The sequence below is a fragment of the Tupaia chinensis genome, unplaced genomic scaffold, assembly GCF_000334495.1.
Source record: "Tupaia chinensis unplaced genomic scaffold, TupChi_1.0 Scaffold000116_1, whole genome shotgun sequence".
NCBI classification, from domain to species: Eukaryota; Metazoa; Chordata; class Mammalia; order Scandentia; family Tupaiidae; genus Tupaia; species Tupaia belangeri.
The window spans coordinates 1,807,816-1,831,657 of NW_006159580.1; the positions used below are offsets into that span (position 1 = coordinate 1,807,816).

Consider the following 23,842-nt stretch of genomic DNA (forward strand, 5'->3'; position numbering starts at 1 on the left):
CCAAGATCCCGAGAGGAGAATGGAGGAGAAGGGATTGCGGCGTGACCATCCCCCCTGGGGGGTGATTTCTCGCTTTCTGTCTCTCTGTCTCTCTCTCTCTCTCTCTCTCTGGCGAATGCCCGCTCCCTACAGCGAAAAAAACCTCTCCAAAAAAAAAAAAAAGTTGGTAGAAAAATGGAATGGAAGTAGTTTAGTTTGTTGTAAGCAGTTTTTTCACAGTACGTATTTTCCTTGAGTTTTATGGAGACCCACTTATATATAGTCTTGTGTTTTGTATTTAGAAGTGATGATGCAGGGCGAACTCTTTGGCAGTGGGTTCCGCATGGCTGACTTTGTGGTTCAAATACCAGCCCTGAGGACGAGAGGATGATGTAATGGTTACGTTGCTGGACTCTCCCGTAGTCGACCGTCGTTTGAGTCCTGGACCTGGTGGCTTCAAACTCATGCCAGGTGGGTGTGGCCAAGATCCTGAGAGGAGAGTAGAGGAGACAGGATAGCAGTGTGGCCATCCCCCCGGGGGGTGATCGTTTGCTTTCTCTCTCAAGCCTGCTCATGTGCCCTATAGCAAAAGTCTCTCCAAAACAAAACAAAACAAAAACAAGTTAACAGTCCTGGTGGCTTGAAAAACACGCCAGTTATGTCTTGTGTGCGAATGCCCGAATGCCCGTGTGCCCCAGATCCTGACAGTGTGGGGAAATGGAGAATGTAACTTTGTTTCTTTCAGTTGGTGCTTTCTCCCATTCCCTCTCTCTCTCTCTTTGTCTCTTCCTCTCTCTAGCAAGCACACTTGCCCTCTGGAAAATTAAAAACAAACAAAAAAATTTGGGCCAGCAGATGGCATAGGGGTTAAGTCGCTTTACTCCCACATGGCTCACTGTGGTTCAAATCCTGGATCCAGTGGCTTGAAACTGACGCCAGGTGTGTTTGCATGCATGCCCAAGATCCCAGGAGAAGAATGGAGGAGAAGGGATTGCGGTGCAACTGCCCTCCCTGGGGGGAAGGGGGATGATTTCTCACTTTCTCACTGTCTCTGTCTCTCTCCTGGTAAGTGCATATGCCCTAAAGCAAAAACAAAACAAAACAAAACATAACAAAAACAACAACAGAAAAAAGTAATGGAATGGAATAGACTGGTGTTACTTCATGTGTGAGTTTGACAGGGCAGCACGTACAAGACCAGCCCTTTTCTTCCTCGTACTTGGAGGGAGCAGGCTGCTCACGTGGCTAAGCACAGACTTTATGAAGCTTATCCTGGCTGTGGGTCGTGTCTCTGTTGGCAGCACAGCAACCCTGGCAAGCCAGCCGCCTATCTGCTGCTGTGTTCAGGCTCATCAGCTGAGTTCGCAGCGGTTTCCCTACCTCTCACCACTCTGACATTTTCGTGGGTTGAGTTGTATGTTTGTTTTGCATTTTGAAATGAAGATCCAGAAACTTCTTTTACTCATTCATTCATTCATTCATTTAGAGAGATTTTTGGTATAGGGTGCTTATGCTCACCAGAGAGACAGAGTAAGGCAGAGACAGAAAGCAAGGAATCACCCTCCAGGGGGGATGGCCATGCCGCAATTCCTTCTCCATTCTTTCAGGATCTTGGGCGTGCACGCACACATGCGTGGCACGAGTTTGAAGCCACCAGGCCCAGGACTCGCAGCACGGTCGGCTCTGTGGGAGTCCAACAGTGTAACCAGTATGCCATGGACTAGTCCCACCCAGGAGTGTCTCCACAGTGGTGGCTGCTGGTTGTGCCTATGGAGATTACAGCCCATGCAGAATTAACACTGTATAAGGGCTCATAGTAATTTTGAAGGTGGCTGGAGTTTTAGCTCAGACTTTATTAGGAAAAGCTTATGTACAAGCCGAAGGTTTTCTTGGGAGTAAAGAACTGGAAGCTGTCATCTATTAATACTTCTACCCATAAGCAATATGCTAAAAAGCAGAAGGCCAATTAGGAATTCTATGCACATTTCAAGAGATGGCCAGGTAAGTTGCAGGATGACTGCGACACTGAGTTCTAGACCAGAGAGGAAAGTTAGTTCTTGGAACAACAGACATGACAGCCTTCCCAAGAGCACCATACTTGGGGCTGGTGTGCACATGTAGGCAGTTAGCTAGTGAAGAGTGGGCGGTCCTAAGAAAATAGCAGGACACATGGCACATCAGTCCCAACTTATCAGGAGTTAACAGCCAGACCCTCCATCAAAGCGCCTTCTTCCCACACAGCTCCTGGGGCCAGGAAGGCGAGGCAGATCCTATTATTCTTTGATATCTGAGGAAGACACATAGGGATGAGTGTAAATTTCTCTTTTATCATGCCTCGTAAGTACAAAAAGACCCACCCAGACATCTTGGTCAACTTCCTGATTCCCACTGGGGTAATAAACTGATTGGGCAGTCTATCCTAATGAGGCATCCTGGCTCACACTGGGCATGTGCACTTGGGTGATCAAATTCCTCAGATTCTTCACCTGTGAGAGAGATGAGCAAGCCCTGGAGAAAGCCCAGGAATTCCAACTAAGAGCGGAGATAGGATGACAGACACCCCGCCGTTAAATATTCATGATCACCTCTAGTAATAAAAATGACACCTAACCAGTTCCAAATGCAGGTGCTACCTACAACCTGCCTGCCCAAAAGTCTTTTGGGTGTGCTTTTCTAAAATCTTTCTTTCCTATTAAATTCTGTTTTCTACTTTTATTGTGGTTCTGGCTTTATTTTGCTCCTAGGGATAGTTCTCTAATTTTAATGATCTGGACCCAAAGAACCAAGAATTTTACTCAGTGCAGCTCCGCACTCTCCCATCCTGACAGACACGCCGAATGACTTATTTAAGCCTCTGGATGGTGACACCCAGGAGCCGTATGTAATATTACTTGTTTATACAGGTGACCACCTAAAAGTTCTCTTCCTCCTAGTGATTACCAGATGAAGAGCCACACTTCTTTTTTTCTTTTTAAGGGATTTTTGCTATAGGGCACATGTGCTCACCAGAGACAGAGACGGAAAGCCAGAAATGACCCTCTGGAGGATGGCCACACCGCAGTTCCTTCTCCTCCAATCTTCTCTGGGTAACACACACGCGGGCCTGGTGTCAGTTTTTAAGCCGCCGGGTCGAGTACGTGGGGGGTCCAGCGATGTAACCATTATGCCATCTGGGAGTACCAATAGCCGCACTTAAAGAGAAAAACGGAAGAGGGCTCGCTTAGTGAGTGTTCTAGTGGATGTAAGCGGCGTGCTCGACCTCTGAGAAGCCTGGGGTGATGATAGGACAAGTTAGTTAAATATAAGGGCAGACATCCGGCAGTCAGCAATGAAATATTACCTGGGCTGTCACGTCTTTCTTCCCTAAAGATGGGGTCTGTCTGAAATAAAAACGTGAACTTTTTTTTGCAGGTAGAAAATGATCTGGTTTTCAGATCTGTCCTTTAGCTCTAGTTTTATACTTAGCAAATGATAATGCAGTCTTAAGAACTCTCCTGTGGGCCAGCCAGTGGCAGGGTGGTGGTGAAGGCCACTGTAACCCACATCGCCAACTGTGCGGTTCAAGTCCTGGACCTGACAGCTTGAAAATCACACCAGGCACTTGTGTGTGCATGCCCAAAACCCTGAGCGGAGACTGGAGGAGAAGGGATTGCGGCGTGGCTGTCTCCCCTGGGGAGTGAGTTTTCACTTTCCCTCTCTATTTCTGTCTTGTTTCTCTCCAGTGAATGCACATGCTCTCTAGCAAAAATGTAAAAAAAAAAAGAAGTTACACTGAATGTTAATATAGAAAATAACCAAAATTAGAAAAATCATGTTTCTTATCTCTTCTGCTTTCTGTTTACCACCCAGAAGTTCTGATGAAATGAAAGATAAGCCCTTTAATGTCCAGTCACGACGTGAAACATTAATTGGCACATGTTGCTGCCCGCGGTACCGGTACCGCTGAGGAATGTGGGAGGTGATCACCGCGGAAGGGAGTGAAGTCCTGCGGCCCCTGCCAGAGCCGCTCTGCTAGAGATCTGCTTGTCAGTCGGCACCCAGGCACCCAGAGGCTGAAGCGGGAGTTCCTGGGGTCTGGCAGAATTTATCCCCAAGCGTCTTTCAGCTCTGCTGTTGATTTGGGGGAGGGAGGGGACGGAGAGCAGCAGCTATAAAGAGTGAAGAGACTGGGATGTGGATTGCTGTGGTTATTTTTGGTTGGTCATCCTGATACTTCCCTCACAGGAATGTAAGAGACACTGCAGCATCTAGAAGAAAGTCTCTCTGAAGGGAGTAAGAACTATTTCTCTAGCAGTTTGAGAGAAACTGGGACCAAAATAGTAAATAATAATAATTATTATTATTTTTAAAAGAATTATTTAATTTTATTTATCATCATTACTTTTTAATTTGACCAGAGGGGGAGGGAATCAAGCCACCTAGTCCGGGACTTGAACCATGTTCTGCCATGTACGAGTTCAGTGCCTTAACCACCACACCACCTACAAGCCCCAGTTAATAATTATTTTAAAAATTTAAAATATATGGGACTGGCAGGTGGCATTGGTGGTTAAGGTGCTAGAGTCCAGAGACTCCCAGAATATTCAGACAAGAAGCCATTTTAAAGCTGAGGTGTGTCTTGGCGAGTTCAGGGATTCCATACTCTAAATTTATCTCCTAGACTCCCAAAATATTCAGACAAGGTAGGATGACCTCTGTCCTTGCTGTCTCTGGCTGTCTGTCTTTCTGTCTGTCTCATTTTCTCTGTCTCTTTAAATTAATTTAAAAAAATTGTTTTTTCAAGCACTTCTCCTTGACTTCTGATGGTGGTTCAAGTCCTAGACCTGGCCACTTGCTTTCTCACCTTTTCTCTGTCTCTCTGGTCAAAATAAAAAAATAATTACATAAAAAATATAGAATGTTTTGTTACAAAGCAAATTATTTATTTTGATTTATTATTATTTTTAAACTTGCTCTAGGGCATGTGTGTTTGTTCAACGGGGAAAGACAGAGAAATGAGAGAGGGAGAGAGAAAGTGAGAAGGCATGCCACGAGGTCTCGGACCTGAACCACATTTGGCCCTGTGGGAGTCCAGCACTTTAACCACCTGCTAGCCCCCCCCCCATTATTTAATTGTTTTAAAATAATCATGTAAGACAAAAGTTGCCCACATGTTAGAAAGATTTTAGGATGCTTTTTGCAAGTATTTTTATTTTTTTAGTAAATAATGTTGAAACTATGAGTAATTTTTTAAAAAAGAATTATTTAACTTTATTTTTTTTATTTTAAATTGATCAGAGAGGGACATAATGGAGGAGAAGATGAGGGTAGTAAGAAAGCAAGCCGCTAGGTCCAGGACTTAAACCACGATGGGCCATGTGGGTCCAGCACCCTTAATTACCATGCCACGTGCCAGCCCCAAACTGTGAGTAACTTTTAATTCCCAGTAATAGAGATAGTCACATATATGTTAATATAATTATTACTAGCTTTTGAGTAGGGACATACTCAGTCTTGTCTTTTTTTTAAGAGAGAGACTTTTGCTGTAAGGAACGTTCGCTCGCCAGAGAGAGAGAGAGACAAAGAGACAGAAAGCGAGAAATCACCCCCGGAGGAATGGCCATGCCACAGTCTCTTCTCCTCCATTCTCCCTTCGGGATTTTGGGTGAGCGCACACGTGCACCCAGCATGAGTGTTAAACCAAGTCCGGGAGTCAAACCACAGTTGACTCTGGGAGTCCAGTGACGTAACCATTATACCATCTGCTGGGCCCCAAACACAGTCTTCTTGATCAGTTGAATTCAGCTTGCGGATCTGGTAGAGACCATTTCAAAAGAAACCTGCAGAATTATATTTACGTTCCTGCTAACGTGTATTTCTGTACGAGTGTTTCTTTCGTATCTCGTGTCAGCCGGTGGTCTGTTATAGAAACACGATAAACGGTACAGAACCAAAACAGCCAGCATCCCCTAGGATGCCAGGGGAGTGCGCTGTGACGGAGCTCACTGCTCTCTGCTAGCAAACCACGTTTACTTTTAGAAAGAAACGGACAGAATAGAGACAGCAGACTGAGCTATTACTCCGTACATTGGTGCTTAAACCGCAGAGATTTTGAGCCACCAACTGGGAATTGCTGTCCAAGATCATACCATGTTTTTCTTTTTCTTCCTTCATATTGTGTCTCGATGATATGATTAGTTAAGGGCCAAATAAACAGACCTTTCCCCCCCGCTCTGGAGCCAGAGGATCACGAAAGCGCTGCTGTGCGTCTTTGCCGTGTGAGGTATGCTCACCCTTTTCCTTGCCAGATCAGTCATCTCTCCAGGAGTTGGGGTCCCTTAAGCATGTAAGGAGCCCTGGCCATCTCAGTCCCAGCCACTTGGTAGAGAAAAGGGAGGGGGGAAATGCAGCTTGAAGCAGCCCTAAAAGGAAAACATCCAAAGTAAAACACCCAGAAAGGATAATTCCCCATGGAAGATGGAGCTTTTATTTTAACCTTTTCATTTTTCCTGCCTCCCATGTGATGTTCAGTCTGGCCCATGGCATAGCACAGCCCCTCCTCCTCCTCTTCCTCCTCCTCCTAGAATATGAGGTGTGGTCGTGTTCTGAGCTCCCTCAGAGCAGCAGTCCACATTGAAGGCTGCGAACAAGTCTTGGTTTATGGTAAAGTGAGAAAAATGAGGGCAGCGTGTGTATCAGTGCACTGGAAAGGAAGCGACTTGTCTTTTGTTCGGAATTAGGTTCATCCCTATGAACTGAGCGATTACTACTCGGCAGAAAAAGGATTGTGGCAACAGCTATTTTCTTTGCATGTTGGTTTGCTTTAGTATTTGCTGTAGGGCACATGCACTCACCAGAGAGAGACAGAGAGAGGGGAAGTGACAAGTCACTCCCCCAGGGGGATGGCTTTGCTGCAGTCTCTTGTCCATTCTCCTGTCTGGATTTGGGGGATGCATGCATATAAGCACCAGGTGATTTTCAAGCTGTTGGCTCTGGGACTTCAGCTGCACAGCCAGCCATGTGACATTGAGCCGCCTTAAACGCCACACCCTTGTGGCAGCAGTTAAGTACCTTATTACTTAAAAATTATTTTCAATTGTGGTAAAATATTAAATACTTTAAATAATTTATTAAAAATGGTAAATCATCGAATGTACAATATTAAATTTTTATAAATTTCATTTATAATAATATATAGGTAATATAAAATTTGCCATTTTAGCCTTTTTTTTTTTATAATAGGATATAGAAAATATAAAATTTGCCATTTTAGCCTTTTTTTTTTTTTTTTTGGAGAGGTTTTCACTATAGGGCGCGTGCGCTCGCCAGACAGACAGAGAGAGACATAGAGACAGACAGCGAGAAATCACCCCCCAGGGGGGATGGTCACGCCGCAATCCCTTCTCCTCCATTCTCCTCTTGGGATCTTGGACACGCACGCGGATATAGAAAATATAAAATTTGCCATTTTAGCCTTTTTTTTTTTTTTTTTGGAGAGGTTTTCACTATAGGGCGCGTGCGCTCGCCAGACAGACAGAGAGAGACATAGAGACAGACAGCGAGAAATCACCCCCCAGGGGGGATGGTCACGCCGCAATCCCTTCTCCTCCATTCTCCTCTTGGGATCTTGGACACGCACGCACACGCGCCCGGCATGAGATTTAAGCCACTGGGTCCGAGACGCGAACCGCGGTCGACTACGTGGGAGTCCAGCGACATAGCCATTACGCTAACTGCTGGTTCCCCATTTTAGCCTTTTTAAAAAAAATTTTTTTTAGAGAGGTTTTTGCTACAGGGTGCATGCACTCGCCAGAAAGAGAGAGACAGAGAGAAAGCGAGAAATCACCCCCCAGGGGGGATGGCCATACCTCAGTCCTTTCTCCTCCATTCTCCTCTTGGGATCTTGGGCACACATGCACACACCCAGCATGAGTTTAAGCCACCGGGTCCGGGACTTGAACTGCGATTGGCTACGTGGGAGTTGAGCCACATAGCCATTATGCTAACTGCTGGTCCCCCATTTTAATGATTTTTAAGCATATAGTTCTGTGACTTGCAGTATATTCACATTTTTCTGTGCCCATCCCCACCATCAATCTCCAGGACTTTACATTTTTCCATACTGAAATTCTGTATGAGTTAAACAGTATATCCCGATTCCCGCCTCTCCTCAGTCCTGGGCAACTCTATGAATTTGACTACTCTTCATGTCTTCTATAAGTAGAATCATACAGCTGTTGTCTTTTTTTGTGGTAGGCTTAGTTCACTTAGCATGTCTTCAGGATTTTCCCATGTTATAGTGTATATCAGAATTTCATTCCTTTAGGATAATGCTCTAGTTACTTATTTATTTAAAACTTTACTTAAACTTGTGATTTTGTTGTTGCTATAGGGCGTGTGTACTTGCCAGAGAGAGAGAGAAAGTGAGAAGTCACCCCAGGTGGGATGGGTGCATGCCGCAGTCCTTCCTCCATTCTCCTCTTGGGAGTGCGGGCATGCATGCATGCACACCTGGAGTGAGTTTCAAGCCCCTCTGGGCTGGCCATGTGAGAGTCAAGTGCCTTACCATCACCCCACCTGCTGGCCCCCTGTTTTAAACTATGGAAATCACTTTTCAGCACCATGCCTTCAATAGACTGTTACGTTCTTTTAATAAATATTAGTCTGTTTTATTTATATTTTTCCTTTCTCTTTGTCTTTTAAATTTGCTAGAGAGTGTATGTTCTTGCCAGAGAGCAGGGGAATGTGAGAGAGCACCACCCATGGCGAACGTTCCCTCTATAATTCCTTCTCCAGTTCTCTTTTGGGCATGCATACAAATATGCTGGTGAGTATTTCAAGTCGCCAGGGCTAAGAACCGAACTGCACAGTTGGCCATGTGGGATCTAGCCGCCTTAACCACCATGCAACCTGCTGGCCCCATGTTTTTAATTTTTAAAATTTTATATTATTTATTTTTTTAAGAATTGTTTTATTCAACTTTACTTATTTAATTCATTTATTTTAATTTGACTAGGAAGGGCCAGAGTGAGAGAGAGAGAATGAGAGAAAGTGAGAAAGCAAGCTGCAAGGTCTGGGACTTGAACTGTGGTCAGCAATATGGAAGCCCAGTGCCCTTAACCACCATGCCTCCTGCCGGCCCCTATTTATTTATTTATTTGCTAGAGGACGTGTACGTTTGCCAGACAGAAATAGAGAGAGAGAGAGGGTAAGTGAGAAATGAGCCCCCAGGGGAATGGCCACATTGGGTTCCCTTCTTTATTCTCCTCTCATGATTTTGGGCTTGTACACATGTACACGTTACACATGCTGACGTGATTCTCAAGCCACTGGGTCCAGGACGCGAGCTCTGAATCTAGAGCCTTAACCTCCACATCACCTACTGGCCATTATTTTAAAATAATTTAAAAACATTTAATAATACAGAGTGTGTGAACACGCACATGTGGTAGGATAGAAGGAAAAAGAAAGAGAAAGCACTCTTTTTTTTTTTCTTTTTTTGGAGAGGTTTTTGCTATAGGGCACGTGCGCTCGCCAGACAGACAGAGAGAGACAGAAATCGAGAAATCAACCCCCGGGGGGATGGCCACGCTGCAGTCCCTTCTTCTCCATTCTCCTCTCGGGATCTTGGGCACCCACACACACGCGCCCGGTGTGAGTTTTAAGCCACCGGGCCCAGGACTCGAACCACGGTCGACTCTATGGGAGTTCAATGACATAGCCATTATGCTAACTGCTGGTCCCTTTTTTTTTGTTTTTTTTTTTGAGAAAGCATTCTTTTTTTTTTGGAGAGGTTTTTCGCTATAGAGGGCACATGTGCTCGCCAGACAGACAGAGACATAGAGACAGAAAGCGAGAAATCAACCCTCAGAGGGGATGGTCACACTGCAATCCCTTCTCCTCTATTCTCCTCTTGGGATCTTGGGCACGCACGCACACGCGCCCGGCTTGAGTTTTAAGCCACCGGGTCCGGGATGCGAACCGCGGTCGACTACGTGGGAGTCCAGCGACATAGCTATTACGCTAACTGCTGGTTCCCGAGAAAGCATTCTTAACAGAGTGTCATTATGCTGCAGTCCACCTGTCCCCAGCCCTCTTACTCTTCAGGATCTTGGGCCTGGTATGTTCTCAGACTGACTTGGGGATCCAAACCTGTGGTTGGCATATGGCTTCCGGCACTGCAGTCTAATACACTACGGACCACACCACCAAGGCTGCACTTAGTTGTACTGTGTATACACTGTACCAGATGCTATCAGTGATGTCAAAATGACCAAGACATAGGCCCTGCCGGAAGGAGTTACTAGGTTGGACAGAAGAGATGCCATGTGTGTCTAGCCGCAAATGGATTTATGTATTGCCTTCCCATTGTTTAAACTTAGAACCTGTCATTAGTTGGGACCAGCGGATGGCATGGTGGCTAACTCCCATGTTGGACTCCCACATGGCCAGCTGTGGTTCGAGTCCTGGACCTGGCAACCTGAAGCTCACACTAAGCGTGTGTGCCCAAAATCCCAGGAGGGGAAGGGATTGTGGCATGTGTGCCATCCCCCTGGGGGGTGATTTCTTGCCTTTTCTCTCTCTCTCTGTAAAGTGCATGCACCCTATAGTAAAAATCTCTCTCAAAAGAGAGAGAGAGAGAGAAATTGTTGTTAGCATTTGTATTTTAAAACACTTTATTTTAAAAAAAAGTCATTTACAGAAGGACAGGTGGAACTGATGTTGAGAATATTAGAAATGATATAGGAATTTTAGTAGCGATAGAGAACAAAGGGTCTTAGCTTTTAGATGAGGGCAAAGTCTGAGTAAGTTAATTTAAATTGAGTTGTATTTACAATAGTTGACCCCCCCCCAAAAAAAAAGAATCCAACTTAGCAATTCTTACTGCTTCCTCTAACCAGTAGAGTGTTTTGATGTTTTATAGTCATCTAAAACATGTTTCTTGATTCTTTTTCTTTAAATTTTCCAGAGAGCACAGACGCACATTGGAGACAGAGAGGGTGAGAAAGCATCCCCCATGGTGGGGGGTTATGTAATCTCTTACCCTGCATTTCTCCCCACTTTTGGGATTTGGGGCATGCATGCACACGTGCACCGTGTGTTTCTCAAGTTGCAGGATTCAGTACTCAAACCACACGGCCAGCCATGTAGGGTCCACTGCCTTAGCGACTATGCCACCAGCTGGTCCTGTTTCTTGATCTTGATGGCCAACAGAGATATATAAAAACAGTTCTTGTAATATGATAATTTGACAGCAATAGAAAACACCATCAGAGAAATTTGTCACTCAGAACAGGGTGTGATCAAGAGCAGTCTTACTTGAGCTCATGACTCAATTTGGTTAGTTAGCCTCCTTGTTTAACTTGTTGTGGATAAAGGGAGAACAGATCCTGAGAGACAGCCAGGAGCCTCTGCCATGGTTTCTCCTTCCTGGTTTTCTTTGGCTGCTCTACCTTCTCTCTTTCACATACACACAAATCAAACGTAGATTTGTAGGGGCCAGCAGATGGCATAGTGATTATGTCACTGGACTCATCACACATGGCCGACCTTGGTTCGAATCCTGGATCTAGTGCCTTGAAAATTACACCAAGTGCGTGTGCATGTGCGCCCAAGGTCCGGGAAGGAGAATGGAGAAGAAGGGATTGTGGTGTGGCCATCCCCTGTGGGAGGTGATTTTCCACTTTCTGTCTCACTGTCTTTCTCTCACTCTCCTTGGAGTACATGTGACCTCAGGCAAAAATCTGCAAAACAAAACAAAAACAAATGCGGAGCATAAAGGAAGTTCCTTTAGACTGGAGTTAGGGGTGTAGAGTGAAGGTGAAAGCTAACAGTGAACGTTTTGTCATGGTATAGGGCAGCGTCCGGATTAGTGCTGGCTGGCTGGCTTGATCTCCATCGATTCCGTTCTGAGAATGATCGGGGTTACATTAAGCTAAAAAGCTTCCTCACAGCCAGAGAACCTAACTGAAGTAAGAAGACAACACCCTGAAAAGGAGAAAATACTTCACATTATTCGTCAGAAAAAGGATTGTTATCTAGAACATATAGAGAACTCAAGCAACTCACTCATAAAAAAAGAAGTAACCCAATTAAAAATGGACAGATGGGGGAGCCGGCAGGGGCATGGTAGTTAGGACACTGGACTCCCACATGGCTGACCATGGTTTGAGACTCAGACCTGGCAGTTTGCTTTCTCACTTTCTCTCTCTCTGGTCAAATTTAAAAATAATATTAGTAAATCAAATTAAGTAAAAGTAATTCTTTTTTTTTTTTTTTTTGAGAGAGGTTTTTGCTATAGGGCGCGTGTGCTCGCCAGAAAGACAGATAAAAAGAGAAACAAAAAGCGAGAAATTATCCCCCAGGGGGGATGGCCATGCCGCAATCCCTTCTCCTCCATTCTCCTTTCAGGATCTTGGGCGTGCATGCCCACACGCCCAGCATGAGTTTAAGCCACCAGGTCTGGGACTCGAACTCCGGTCGACTACATGGGAGTCCAGCAACATAGCCATTATGCTAACTGCTGGTCCCACAATTGAAATTTATTTTACCAATGTTTTCTAAATGAACCTAATAAAGTTTTTGTTGCCAAAAAAAAAAAAAAAAGATTATGGGAGTGGGAGGAACTTTCCAGGCATTTAAAACAACTGATAGCTAGATTAATCTTGATAGGACATGTGAAAGTTACAAGTGTACAGTAACTAAAAATATGTGCTGATCAGACTCTCACCTAGCTGCGTTTAATGCGTCTATTTCAGGCCCTCTTTCCCACGCCAAGAGTCCCTAATCTCCCACACTGCTGAGTATGCCTCCTACCCTTACATGACAAGCCTGCTTCCCTCGCTCCTCTTCATGGGCCAGGATGAAAATGTGGTCGCTTTTCTGTGCTGCAGGTGGCTGTGGGTTATGGCTGCCTTCTGCATGTAATTGCCCTTTGGTTATTTGCCTCTTCGGTTCATCTCTTTTGCAACTCTGGTGGACGTGGCATGATGTCAGTGTCTGTTAACCCAAGTAACCCTTATTCCTCCTCCTTGAGGCGAGATGGGTCTGGAGGGCTCCCAGGCTGTGCTGGCTAGACCCCAGTGAGCCTCGGTGTGGCTGCTAGTACGATGTGCAGCCTCTCAGTTCATAAACAAGCTGTAACAATCCGCCAGCTTTCGGCTACTTAGGAAAATAGGGGGAAGGCCATGTCCTTGCTGGTTTGAGTGTTGCGCTCAATCGCTATATGGGGGTACTTCAATAATTCATGGAAAAATGGAATTAAAATACAAATTTATTTATTTATTTTTAAATTTTTTAGAGGTTTTTACTATGGGACGCGTGTACTCGCCAGAGAGAGAGTCAGAGAGACAGAAAGCCAGAAATTACCCCCCAGGGAGGTGCAATCCCTTCTCCTCCATTCTCCTCTCGGGATCTTGGGCACACACGCACACACACACACACACACACACACACCCGCCCGGCGTGAGTTTTAAGCAACCGGGTCTGGGACGCAGTTCCGCGGTCAACTATGTGGGAGTCCAGCAACATTGCCATTACGCTAACTGCTGGTCCCACAAGTTTATTTTGATACAAAAAGTTTTGAAGTCTACATACAGCCTTTTCATAATACATATTTTTATAAACTTTTTGAAAACCCTCTATATACTGAACAGGCTTTGCAAATTTAAACTGTTAGAATCCATGTGCCATAGACCTGAAGCCACCAAAAATGTAGCTTGCTCTCTATTCAGATGCAGGCCCTCAGGGTTATCCTTTGACTGTCAGCTCAGGGTGGGTGGCCCTGCAGCAGACAGATAGAGTCAGGTGATGCCTTGGGAAGCCGGGATATAGAGTCAGGCCCGAGTCCAGGTCTTGGTCATCCCGCCCCCACCTTGATCTCTCCTGCTCCCAAAGTTTCTTTCTTTCATTATTAAGATGGAGAAAGAGAAGCAGGCACCCACAACAAAATCTCGCTGTGCCTTGTTCCTCCCCCTCCAGCCTCCCAGACAGCCAGGATCACAGACACGTGCAGGCAGGTCTGGCACATTCAGGTACACCTGGGATCCAAACCCAGGCTCCCCAGTACCTGCACTGCCGTGACTGGGTGGCTGATAGTATCCCCCTTAGACTGCAGTCTCTTCAAGTGTAAAATAGAAATAATCCATTAACACCATCCACTTCGTAGGGTTACTGTGAGAATTTACTTAGGTTATATTTATATCAGTTTGATTTGGGACAGTCTAATACTTCTGGGTTTTTGGCATAGTATGCACTCGCCAGAGAGAGACAGATAGTGGGAGGGAAAGTGAGAAATCAGCCCCCAGCGGGGATGGCTGTACCTTCTCCATTCTCACAAGATTTGGGCATGCATGCACACGTGTCAGGTCCGGACTCAAACCTCAGTTGGCTATGTGGGAGTCCAGCACTTAAACCCACTATGCCATGTACTGGCCCCTGACTTAGGGCATTCTAAATTGCTGTAGGAATATTAGTACCACCATTACCACTAATTCTGTGCATTTATTTGTGTTTTTCTTTACATTTAATCACTGTATCTTTTCAGTGTGCAACTTGGTTTTTCATAGCATGAATATGATACATATTAGTCGAGTCAAAGACACTACCATATACATTATCATCAATACATAACTTTTTGTTTTTGCTTAATAATTTTTTTCCCCCTGATCCCTTCCCTCCCGCTCCCTATTGCTCACTCCCTCCTATACTGTCTTTGGTATCTACTGTTGGCCTCCTGCTATTATACCTTCCAGTCGTTCTGTTTCTGTTATGGAGTGCAGACATTCAGTATGTATTAAGTGGGGATATGCAATGCCTGTCTTATAGTCTGGCTTGCTTCACTTAGCATTAAATCTTCCCTATTTATCCACTTTATATCACATGTCAGAGTCTCAAAAATACGAATGCATGTGTGTCGTCCTTGCACAGAGGCTATGCTAATCTTCTCTGTATCATTCCAGCTTTTTTTAAAAAAAATTATTTAATTCCATTTGTTATTATTTTTTAAAGAATTATTTTATTTAACTTTATTTATTTTTAAAATTTGATCATGAGGGACAGAATGAGAGCGAGACAGAGAGAGAGAGGGAAGGTGTGAAAGCAAACCACCAGGTCCAGGATGCGAACCATGGTCGGGCATGTGGGAGTCCAGTGTCCTTAACCGCCGCGCCACCTGCTGACCCCAACTGCTAGCAGGAGGGAGAAATGGAGAAGAACAAATTGTGGTGTGACCCTTCCCTATGGGGAGTGTTTTCTTAACTCAACCCCCTTAAATTTGCGCTCTTGCAAATTTACAAAAGAAGAAAAAATGCTCAGCTTTATTAGTAATCGAAAAATGGAAAATAAAGCCACACTGAAATATCATTAAGTTTTCAAACTGGCAGAAGAGAGAGGATTATAAAATCAATGACATAAAAATAGCTTCTGTGCTAAATATGTACAAGCTGGCTGGGATAGGACACAGTTCAGTGAGTCTGACTCATGTGTAAATAGCCATTGGATATATGCATCTCCGCGTCTTCACATACCCCCATAACATAGTGTAAACCTCAGCATACGTAATAAAGTTCTTATAAAAAGCTGTGATACCCCTCGTATAATAAAGGAAATGCACATTGAAATTAAAATAAGGTGCTGTATTCCACCTGACAGGTGGGCATATGTCAAAAAAGTTGGATAATACCACACTGGTGCTGATGTATAGGAGCAGTCATTCCAGCATGCTACTGAGTCGGCATATAAAGTGCTACAGCTTCCACAGAAAGCAAAGCACCACTTTTTAAAAAATTACAAGTGTGCCTATCTTTTTTTTTTTTTTGAAGAGGTTTTGCTATAGGGCGCGTGCGCTCACCAGACAGATAGAGACAGACAGAGAGACAGAAAGTGAGAAATCACCCCCCAGGGGGAATGGCCACACTGCAATCCCTTCTCTTCCATTCTCCTCTCAGGATCTTGGGCACGCATGCACATGGGTCTGGCGTGAGTTGTAAGCCTCTGGGTCCAGGCCGTGAACCGCAGTCGACTACATGGGAGTCCAGCGACCTAGCCATTACGCTAACTGCTGGTCCCAAGTGTGCCTATCTTTCTTATCACAATAAATGACCTCTGTGTTACAGATCTATTTTCACCTTGGGTTTTTTTTTTTTTTTCTTTGGAGAGGTTTTTCGCTATAGGGTGCGTGCACTCACCAGACAGACAAGAGACATAGAGACAGAAAGCGAGAAATCACCCCCCAGGGGGGATGGTCACGCCACAATCCCTTCTCTTCCATTCTCCTCCTGGGATTTTGGGCACGCACGCACATGTGCCCGGCGTGAGTTTTAAGCCACCGGATCCGGGACGGGAACGGCGGTTGACTACGTGGGAGTCCAGCAACATAGCCATTACGTTAACTGCTAGTTCCCTTTTCACCTTGTTTGACCTGTCAGTAACTTTTTTTTCTTTCTTATATGCCAGAGGGTGCATGTGCCAGAGAGACCGACAGACACCCTTCAGCAGGGTGTGGTCACATCACAATCCTTTCTCCTCCTTGTCTCCATTCTGTTGGGATTTGGGGTGTGCACACACTCCTGCCATGTTTTTCAAGCTGTTGGGGTCCAGATTTGAACAGCTTGATCAGCCATAAGGGACTCAGCTCCCTTAACAGACCACACAGGTCAGCCTCTCTTGGTGGCATTAAACCCAATTGTTCATTCCCACTTTGCAATACGGCTTGGCTTCTTGCATGCCTCCACTCTTGGTTGTCTGTCTTTCTCTCTGATTATTCTTCCTTGACAACTTTGTTGGACCCTTTAAAACATTAAGGAGCCTCAGGGCTCAGGTCAAGAGTGCCCCACACTTTCTCTCAGTGACCTCATCCTGCTCCAAATTCCACTTTCTGCCAGATGTTGATGTTCAGCTCTAACCTCCTGGCTCAGCTGCAGACTCGGCTGCCCAGCTGTCGTCTTTGCAACTCTGCTGTGTGTTGGGTAGGCACTCTAGGCTTCACGTATGCAAAAGGGAACTGCTGCTCTCCGGCCCAGCAGTTAGATTAATGGCTATGTCACTGGACTCCCACGTAGTCGACCTTTGCCCCGTCCGTTGCTTTGGTCAAGAATCCGGAGTCATCCTTCGCTTCCTTTTTCTCTCATAGTCCACATCTGAAATTCTGTTTGCTCAAAACCACTCATGGGTGTTCTTGTTCACTTGGGATAAGACCTCCAGTCCTTCTCTCCTTAATGATTTGTTTGTTTGTTTGTTTTTAGAGAGAGAGTTTGCTATAGGGCATGGGCACTTGCCAGAGAGACAGAGATAGAGAGCGAGAAAGTGAGAAATGATCTCGGCGGGGGGGGGATGGCCATTCCACAATCCCTTCTCTTCCTTTCACCTTTTGGGATTTTGAGCATGCACACATGTGCCCAATGTGAGTTACAAACCAGGGTTCAGGACTCGGTCGGCCCTGCGGGAGTCAAGCACCCTAACCACCATGCCACGTGCTGGCCCCGTCTCCTTTTTATGTGAAACCCTCTATGACTGCCCCACGGCACCACTCTCCCGTGTTAATTCTGCCCTAGCTACTCTGCCTTTCTTTTGATCATCCAAGTATTTCTTCGTCTTAGGTCAGGACCTTTGTTATTGAGGTACCTTTCCCCGGAGAGAACCGAAGGCTTGTGTCCTCACCTTGGTCAGGCCGCTGCCTTCTCAACTTCTCATGTGAGGTAGCTTCTTTGACCACCTCTGTCTAAAAGTGCTCCTTGATGTTAATTTTTTCATTTGACTTTATTTTTCTTACTAGTACCTGTGGACACCTGACTATTTTGTGTATACACTGTCTTCTCCCACTGGATTGAATGTTCTATAGGAGCAGGGCCTTTGTTTTATTCATTGCTGTATCCACAGCACCAAAATCAGAGCCAAGTAGCGTTCAGTAAATAATAGTTGAATCGGTATGAATTTTACCAGTATATTCACATGTGGGGCATTCATGTATAAGGCCATTATTGTAGCATTGTTTTTTTAAGAGCTATTTATTTAACTTTATTAGTTTTTAAATTTGCTTCAGGGCATGTGTACTCACCAGAGGAGAGAGAGATGGAGAGAGAGAGAGGTGGAGAGAGAGAGAGAGAAAGCTGCCAGGTCCAGAACTCAAACCACGGTCGTCTACGTGGGAGTCTAGCACCTCAACCATCATGCCACCTGCTGACCCCTCTTGCACTGTTTTAATAGAACATTGCAAATGCCCACCGGGTGTGTCAGTTAAATACATTATAGTTCAATCATATAATAAAATTACCCATGGGTATTATATGTTTCATTTATGTGAAGATCTAGAATAGAACTAATCTACGGTTGGTAAAAATCATAGCAGAGATTGCCTGTGGGTTGAGGGCACTGACAGGAAAATAGGGAACTTTCTGGGGGGGTAGAAATGTGTGTCTTTATCGGAACGTGGATTCGGGTGTATGCACTGCCTGTAGTTGCGTCTTCACAGCGCGGACAGGGATGTCAGATCTTAAGTATCACGAGGTGATGCTCTAGGAAGTACTTAACACCTTCTCTGAGGTTCTCTTTCCAAACCACCAAATCCCAATCTGATCAGGCTTTAAGATCTCACTACCCAGATAAGGGACCTCATGGGGCAAGAGAAGCAAGTTAATAGTCTGACAGAGAAGGCATCAGCACATGCAGAATCCCACAGGATAAGCGATGTTTTCTTCAACACACTTCTTGAAAACAAAGGGCGGAAAGGAGAATCTGTTTTAGAGTCAGGCTTTAAAAAAAAAAAAAAAAAGAGTCATCACATCTGAATGGAGCGTGTGGACTTGCTTTTGGATCCTCAAATAAAGCCAATTGTGAAATACCAAGTTTCACAAAGAACCCGTTGTAAAATGGCATTTGCGTAACAGTTGGGAATATTTCAGTACGACCTGTTGATTATCTGATAATAAAGAACTGCCCGTTTTGCTAGAAGTAATGATAATGTGCTTGCATTTTCCAAAGCTTCTTACCTGTTCAGTGGTATATAACTGAGACGTTTAAAGATTGATAACATGTATTATCTGGGATCATCTTTAAAATGTCCTGAGAGTCAGGAATAGGTAAATAAAACAGATTGGCGAATGTTGGTAATTATTGAAGCTGGATGAGGACTCCTTGGGGATGCACTCAATTTTCTCGTCGACGGAAATAACCAGCTCTGCAGAAATAGTGACTACACCAAGCACGAGCCCGGGTGTCCGCGCAGGGCGCCGAGGTGCCGTGCTTGCTGTTGCGTAGCTCTGAGAGCAGGGAGCTCAGGCGGCAGAGTCCTTTCCATCCGCCCCGCCCACGAAGCTGGGACACCTGGAATGGAGGCTTGTAGGTTATAGGTGAGTTTGAAATTCTTAGATTAGTAATCGTTAAAGAAAAACTCAGGTCTCTGTTCCTGGAAGAAATCGGCCAAGAAATGTCAGTGCGTTACTCAGAGACAAGAAGGCTAGGGCTGGCTGGTGGATGGTGGTTAAGGGCACTCGACTCCCACATGACCAACCACAGTTCGAGTCCCGGTCCTGGCGGCTTGCTTTCTCTCTCTCTCTCTCTCTGCCCCTCTCTGGTGAAATTAAATAAATTAAATAAATAAGTAAAGAAATCAAGTTAAATAGGATAATTCTTAAGGAAAAAGAGAGAGAGAGAGCATGAAAACACTGTGCCTGGGGTAGACTGTGTCAGCAGTACCCCACTGCCCCTGGTCTTTCCGTGGCCTCTGTTTATGTTACAGGCATGACTCTCCCAGGCCCCCTGGAAACAACTTTGGAAGAGGAAAAAGTAGTCAGAATTTCATCCTCAGTCTCTATTCCTATTAGAATTTTTCTGCAATAAGTTCTTTAAAATACCACATGGTCATTTAAAAAGAAAAGAAGGCCCTTTTTAGTTTGTGCTGATGAAACGATGTCTGTGATTTCAGTGTGTACGATGGGTTACAACTCGGGTTAGCAAAGAGGAAAGAAAAGAATACGTATTTATGTATTATCTATATTACATATAAATTTATCTATCTATTTATATCGCTGGACTCCTATGTAGCCAACCATAGTTCGAATCCCGGACCCGGTGGCTTAAAACTCACGCCGGGTGTGTGTGTGTGTGTGCGCGTGCCCAAGATCCTGAGAGGAGAATGGAGGAGAAGGAATTGCGGCATGGCCATCCCCCCTGGGGGGTGATTTCTTGCTTTCTGTCTCTTTCTGTCTTTCTGGCAAGCGCACGTGCCCTATAGCAAAAACCTCTAAAAAAATAAATGCTAGCATTTTTCTAAGACGTTTTCACAGAAAGCACCTGTGAGGACCAGATCAGAGAGAAGCTTGCTTTTTCCCCTTCGGTGTCCTTTTGTGCTTTGTGATCACGTGTAGCGTGTACTATTGAAAATGGATTTTTATGAGGAATAACTGCTGCAGTTCTAAGCACATTAACACCGGTGTGAGTTTATGTTAGAATGTTAATGCTGAGAGGATTTCAGAGATTATTGGAACCAACCATGTCATTTTAAAATGGAGAAAAGCAGGGCTGGCCCCTTGGCCTAGTGGCTAGGGGAGCCAGCTCAGCTCCCACATGCCCACTGCCCTTTGAACCCCATCCCAGGCATGCTCGAGAAACACTCTGGGTGTATGTGCGGCAAGCCCGACGTCCTGCCAGGCTGGAGCAGTGGAGAACGGATTGTGATGTCACCACACCCACTGGGGTACTTTTTCCCTCCCCCCCCTCCTCCTCTCTCTCTCCCTCTCCCTCTCTCTCTCTCACATAGGCCCTCGGGCAGTGAAAACAAAACAAAAACCTGCAAAGACTGAAATCTAGAGAGGATGTAGTTTTCCTCTGCGTGTGTACGCCTGACTGATGTTCGAGGTGGATCTCTACCAGCGGACAGCTTGCAGTTACTGCGGCTCGAGCGTGGACATCCTAAATTACACTGACACGGGATTACTTTGAAGATGCAGTACCTGCCGTGGTTTATAGCGAGTGTCCTCACCAGCATGTGAGCCTGCATTCTGGGGGACATGGTTTGGCGTGGCCCGCAGAGTCAGCACTGATGAGCAGGGATTATACAGGGTACCCTCAGAGCTAAGCTTGTGTGGGGGAGAACAATGCGGTTTATGGTCAGGAATGCGGTTGCTGTGGTTTCTTTTGTTCTCATGCCCTTAAGAAATTGGGGCATTCTGAATATTCCGTTCACTGCATTTGTCTTTGAGGAGCTTCCTAGGAGATAATGCTTGGCATTCTTTGGCTGTTACAGAAGCCGGAAATGCCTGTTGTAACATTCAAGGGGACGCAGGTCTTAGAGGGGAGGCCCCTCCCCCAGCACCACAGATTGTCAGTCATTTCCGGGGGCTCCTACTCGAGGATGATACCTCTGAATAACAGCTTGGTCTGTGACTGCTTTTTCATACTGTTCTCAAAACACCTTTTTACTCCTAAGATAGAAAGTGAAAAATATTTGGCCACAGCATAGGGTGGTGTTTCCTTGTACTAAGCAGGAAATCTCCTCTCGTCGAATAAACAGCTTCTCAGCTAGGTTTATAAGGCACTTAGTAAATTGTTTATATATAGTTGTCCCCGTTTTCGGTAGTTTTTTTTTTTTTTTTTTTTTCCAGCTCCTTTGTACTTAAAAAAAAAAGTAAGTAGTGGGGCCAGTAGGTGTTGTGGTGGATAAGGGCACTGGACCTCCACAGGTCTGACAGGGGTTCTTGTCCTGGATCTGACGGCTTGCAGTCTCACTTTCTCTCTCTCTGGTTAAATTAAAATAAGTAAATATATAAAATAAAGTTAAGTAAAATAATTCTTTAAAAAATTGTAAGCAGCTATTTAAAAAACAGGTAAAATGTCTTTTTTTTTTTTTTTGGAGAGGTTTTTGCTATAGGGTGTGTGCGCCCACCAGACAGACAGAGAGAGACAGAGACAGAAAGCGAGAAATCACCCCCAGGGGGGGATGGCCACGCCGCAATCCTTTCTTCTCCAATCTCCTCTCAGGATCTTGGTCATGCACGCACACACGCCCTGCGCGAGTTTAAGCCACTGTGTCCGGGACTCGAACCGCGGTCAACTACGTGGGATTTCAGTGACATAGCTGTTACGCTAACTGCTGGTCCCGTAAAATGGCTTTAATAACCGAAACTTAGTATACTTGGCCCTGTAATTATTCACTTTTCATTTTTTTTCGGGGGGGGGGGGGGGGGTTGACATGGGGTGTGTTTTGATAGGCAGAGAGAGGGAGACTGAGAAATCACCCCCCTGGGAGGATGACCACACCTCAGTCCCTTCTCTTTCATTCTCCTCTTGAGATTTTGGGCTCGCACGCAAGTGTGGTGTGAGTTTCAAACCACTAGGTCCGGGACTTAAACCTCAGTCCGACTTGTGGAAGTGCAGCGCCCACACCACCGTCACCTGCCAGCCCTATTACTTTCAACGAGTTATTTTACCTCATATTCTAGCTCTACTTCTAAACAGTTTATGGGGTCGTTGTGCTATTACGCACAAGAACTTGGGGCAGCTGATTTTTAAAATACTCTGCAAAAAACAGTAAACTTGTTTATCTGGAATTCAAGCAAGATAATCATTCACGTTCCTGTTTTTGTTTTGTGTGTGTGTGTTGTCATTTGTTTTATTTTTAAAGGCAGCGTTTCTCTGTGTATCCATGTCTTTCTGCCGCAGCCTCCCAGCTATGTGGGTCTCAGGCGCATACATCCAACTCTTTCAAACAGTGCATGGGACATTTCTGTCCTCAGCCTCTGTGTCACTGGGATTACAGGTATACACCACCACACCCAGCTGTTAGGTTGGACTGGGAATCATGGGCCTCCCATGTGTTCCCCGCCTGGGCAGCACACACAACGCCTTAGCACACGCCACTGTGGCTGGGCTCTGTACTGGTCTTATTGTCTTAAGAAGGGGCACATATGTTTAGTGAGGCCTCTCTAGAAGCAGTTTGCAGGGCCTAACACAGATTTGACCGGGTGCTGCCCTTGTGCTGGGTACAAGCAGGGCTCTCTGGCAGTAATGGTCGTGCTGAGGAGCTGTCAGAGGCCAGAGACATTGTCAGGTGTGTCACTACACAGATTCTGTGGGAACCAGTAGTATGTCTAATTATGGGGCTTGGTGGTCAGGACTTCCCATGGTGTGGATTATCACCATAGATAAGGAGAATGTTCCCAATTTTCTTTTTTTTTTTTGGAGAGGTTTTTACTATTTGGTGTATGCGCTCACTAGAAAGAGAGAGACAGAAAGTAAGAAATCACTTCCTGGGGGGATGGCCCCGCCCCAATCTCTTCTCCTCCATTCTCCTCTCGGGATTCTTGGGCACGTACACACACGTGCCCAATGTGTTAAGCCACTGGGTCTGGGACTTGAACCGCAGTTGACTATATGGGAGTCCAGCGACATAGCCATTACGCCAGCTGCTGGTGCCAGTGTTTCCAAATTTCAACCTGGGACCCCCTGGAATATATCTACCTCCTTCGTGCCCTCTACAGTGGGATTGAAGACTTGCCTGACACCAAGGGAGACGAGGATGAGTCGTAGAGCGATAAGGCCAGCTCCTCTGGCCAGAGCTTTGCAGATGGACACTCTCCCTGGGTTGGTCTCATCCTGGCTGGAAGATTCTGAGACCCTGGTTCCCAAATCACTGCCTGTTTTCCTCATGTTAGCTTTAGTCCCACGTTCAATGTTATTTCCCACTAGAAATATTTTTCCCTAGAAATACTTGTTAGACATCTCACTCAACTCTCAACTTTGTAAGTTTAGAAGATGACTTCCCGACCTCTTCCTGTAGTTTCTTCCTTCACTGACCCCTCCACGTTCCTTGGAGGACAGCTGTTGTCAGCCCCCACATCCAGGGAGTCCTACTCCCACATCCTCCCACATCCTCAAGACAGTCGCTTGG

The 23,842-nt window shown here is 45.4% G+C and overlaps 1 protein-coding gene and 1 pseudogene across 1 annotated transcript in view; one reads left to right on the top strand and one right to left on the bottom strand.

Moving 5' to 3' along the window:
* The window catches only part of NUDT3 (nudix hydrolase 3), a gene marked incomplete at its 5' end in the record, with an annotated part of 155,591 nt that overhangs the window by 44,600 nt on the left and 87,149 nt on the right, over positions 1–23,842 (top strand).
* Positions 14,852–14,946, bottom strand: LOC114007050 (uncharacterized; annotated as a pseudogene).